The 3825-nt window shown below is 31.1% G+C and overlaps 1 protein-coding gene across 1 annotated transcript in view; it reads right to left on the reverse strand.

Moving 5' to 3' along the window:
* LOC111682525 overlaps window positions 1-3825 on the reverse strand; it is a 59540-nt gene that overhangs the window by 4282 nt on the left and 51433 nt on the right. The gene's annotated exons all lie outside the window — the stretch shown is intronic.

The following is a 3825-nucleotide window of genomic DNA, read 5'->3' on the forward strand; positions in this document are numbered from 1 at the left end:
AACAGAACTAGAACAGAACTAGAACAGAACTAGAACAGAACTAGAACAGAACTAGAACAGAACTAGAACAGAACTAGAACAGAACTAGAACAGAACTAGAACAAAACTAGAACTGAACCAGAACTGAACTACAACAGAAATACAACAGAACTACAAGGGAACTACAACAAAACTACTACAGAACTAGAACAGAAGTATACTAAACCGTAATCAGATTTTCTTTAAAGTTTCGCATGATTACTTCTTATCCAATTAGAAAACTCCTTAAACGCAATCTCAATCTAATTAAACTGTATAAACTTAATATAAGCTTTTACAAATAATATTCTTATTATATTTGTTTATATAATTTAAAATTAATCACTTTTGTCATATCATCCTTACAAGATCTTGTTATAGTGTTAAATAATGTTCTTTCTTTCGACTTTATCAAAGTTATGTTGGTTCTTTTTTGACACATGTCAAGTGTTTGTAAACAAAACTGCTGCTTGGTTCGTGATCATTTCATGCACGTTAAAGGAACTTTATGAAAAGAGAAAAACCTGCGGAAATTATTTAGTTTCTTCCCTATTATCTTCAGTTTTAGTTTTGAGAAGTTTATTGTAGTTTTCTTTGCGACCGTGTGGCATTGCGTGCGTTAGTCTAGTAAATATTAACAGTTTTTTTTTTGCTATTTTGTTGGTAATATTAAACTTTTGCTACACAAAAGACACGAAAAATTACATTAATTGCCCACACAGTGGCACAGGGGAACGCAAAACATAAATTGTTTAAGATGTTACAAAAAAGATCTCTCTTTGCATTTTGCTTATTCGCTTTTTCTAGGTATTATTATCGTTTGCTTTTCCAGCAAGGAAATAAACAGCAGTAAATAGAAGAGAATTAAAAGCAAAAGTCAAGTTTTATCTTAAAGTTAAAGTTTCCTTTTATTTAATACCTTTACGTAACTGTTTTGGGATTTTTTAGATTTTTTTTGTTGTTAATGTTCAGACCAGATGTTGTGAAAATCTTTAATAATTTTTCTTTTCAGTTGGCAAGTGCTACATTTTATTAAACTCAGCATGTAGTAAATTAATTGTAGGATGTTGCACGGTATGAGATCAAGTTTAGTTTTTTCTTTGTATTTTATGCATTTTACAAGATTTTTTAACGGTTTTGAAATGTTTATGATGAGTTTTTCTTTTATTACAGGAAAATATTTATAAAAGAAAATTTTGTGCAACAGGAATAACATGATCAAAATTTTTGTTGTAAAAATCACTAAGAAGAATAATAATTAAATAAGAATGACTTTTTTTTTTGAATTTAGAAAATTTATATATTTCAAAACAAAAGACTTAAGACAGAAACTTTTTGCCAACATATTAGAACTTTATCAGTTTTGTTGCAGTTCTGTTGTAGTTTTGTTGTTGTTCTGTTCTAGTTCTGTTGTAGTTGTGTTGTAGTTCAATTCTAGTTCTGTTCTAGTTCTGTTGTAGTTTTGTTCTAGTTCTGTTCTAGTTCTGTTCTAGTTCTGTTTTAGTTCTGTTCTAGTTCTGTTCTAGTTCTGTTCTAGTTCTGTTCTAGTTCTGTTCTAGTTCTGTTCTAGTTCTGTTCTAGTTCTGTTCTAGTTCTGTTCTAGTTCTGTTCTAGTTCTGTTCTAGTTTTGTTCTAGTTCTGTTCTAGTTCTGTTCTAGTTCTGTTTTAGTTCTGTTTAGTTCTGTTCTAGTTCTGTTCTAGTTCTGTTCTAGTTCTGTTCTAGTTCTGTTCTAGTTTTGTTCTAGTTCTGTTCTAGTTCTGTTCTAGTTCTGTTCTAGTTTTGTTCTAGTTCTGTTCTAGTTCTGTTCTAGTTCTGTTTTAGTTCTGTTCTAGTTCTGTTCTAGTTCTGTTCTAGTTCTGTTCTAGTTCTGTTCTAGTTCTGTTCTAGTTCTGTTCTAGTTCTGTTCTAGTTCTGTTCTAGTTCTGTTCTAGTTTTGTTCTAGTTTTCTTCTAGTTCTGTTCTAGTTCTGTTCTAGTTCTGTTCTAGTTCTGTTTTAGTTCTGTTCTAGTTCTGTTCTAGTTCTGTTCTAGTTCTGTTCTAGTTCTGTTCTAGTTCTGTTCTAGTTCTGTTCTAGTTCTGTTCTAGTTCTGTTCTAGTTCTGTTCTAGTTCTGTTCTAGTTCTGTTCTAGTTCTGTTCTAGTTCTGTTCTAGTTCTGTTCTAGTTCAGTTCTAGTTTTGTTCAAGTTCTGTTCTGTTCTAGTTCTGTTCTAGTTCTGTTTTAGTTCTGTTCTAGTTCTGTTCTAGTTCTGTTCTAGTTCTGTTCTAGTTTTGTTCTAGTTCTGTTCTAGTTCTGTTCTAGTTCTGTTCTAGTTCTAGTTCTGTTCTAGTTCTAGTTCTGTTCTAGTTCTGTTCTAGTTCTGTTCTAGTTCTAGTTCTGTTCTAGTTCTGTTCTAGTTCTGTTTTAGTTCTGTTCTAGTTCTGTTCTAGTTCTGTTCTAGTTCTGTTCTAGATCTGTTCTAGTTCTGTTCTAGTTCTGTTCTAGTTCTGTTCTAGTTCAGTTCTAGTTCAGTTCAGTTCTAGTTCAGTTCTAGTTCAGTTCTAGTTCAGTTCTAGTTCAGTTCTAGTTCAGTTCTAGTTCAGTTCTAGTTCAGTTCTAGTTCAGTTCTAGTTCAGTTCTAGTTCAGTTCTAGTTCAGTTTTAATTCAAATCTAGTGCAGTATTAAAAATTCCCATTTTTAAGCTTCTACTTGCCATTTTGCCAGCATAATTTATAATTTAAACATTTATGACACCACCGTTAACAATTTGCCACTTAACACCCACTTCTGACCAAACATAAAAAAATAGAAAAGATCAAATAACACCATTATCACAACCAGAGACACAACAGGTCACTATAGAAAAATAAAAAAAAAAACTAAAGCAACACCCACAAAAAAATGCTAAACGCAGCAACAATTCTTCATATGCAGAATTTTCCTTAAGAAGAAGATAAAACCGGAAATTGATTATATAACCACAAGAAAGATAGAATTGCTACAGCTTTGACCAAAGACGCACCCAAACAGCCTTAAGACTCGAGGTTGTAGCAAAAACTAAGAAAAAGAAGTTTTGCGTTTTATACCAGTTTCCAGTGATGAAATTTTCTCATTTAGTTGGTTTTTTTTTTCTTGTTAAGAAAGAAAATTTGAAAGTCTTTTATATTTTGGAGCAATAATCGTCATTTTTGTTGTGGTTGTTGTTATTGCAACCACAGTTGGAGTTTACATTAAAACAGCATGTGGCATTTAAAGGCCTGGTTTCGAGTTGTTTTTTATTTGTTTTTTAATTTAAGAAAACTGTAATGTAACTCCACAAATAAATCTTTTTGTAATCGATTAATGTTGAGATCAATGATGGTTGTTTATAAAAAATTTTAGAAGAACGAAAAAAAAACTGATCTGAAATAAAAGGAAAGGAGTGTTTTAGTATTGAATGTTAAGAAGACATGATGCAAGGTGGTATTTTTTTGTTGGTTTCGTAAAGAACATTTAGTTTCTCAACAAAGAATTACAAGAGATTTAATTAATATTGAAAAGAATGGAAAGTTAGAGTTGTAAGAAGAAAATGAATGAAGAAAGAGAGATTGAAACATGTTTTTTAAGAAAGAATCTTTTCAGTAATGAAGAATAATCTAGAAACGAAATGGATTTGGGTTCTAGTTCAGTTTTAGTTCAGTTCTGGTTCAGTTCTGGTTCAGTTCTAGTTCAGTTCTAGTAAAGTTCTAGTTCAGTTCTAGTTCAGTTCTAGTTCAATTCTAGTTCAATTCTAGTTCAGTTCTAGTTCAGTTCTAGTTCAGTTCTAGTTCAGTTCTAGTTCAGTTCTAG

This window comes from Lucilia cuprina, chromosome 3 (assembly GCF_022045245.1).
Source record: "Lucilia cuprina isolate Lc7/37 chromosome 3, ASM2204524v1, whole genome shotgun sequence".
In the NCBI taxonomy this organism is placed as follows: Eukaryota; Metazoa; Arthropoda; class Insecta; order Diptera; family Calliphoridae; genus Lucilia; species Lucilia cuprina.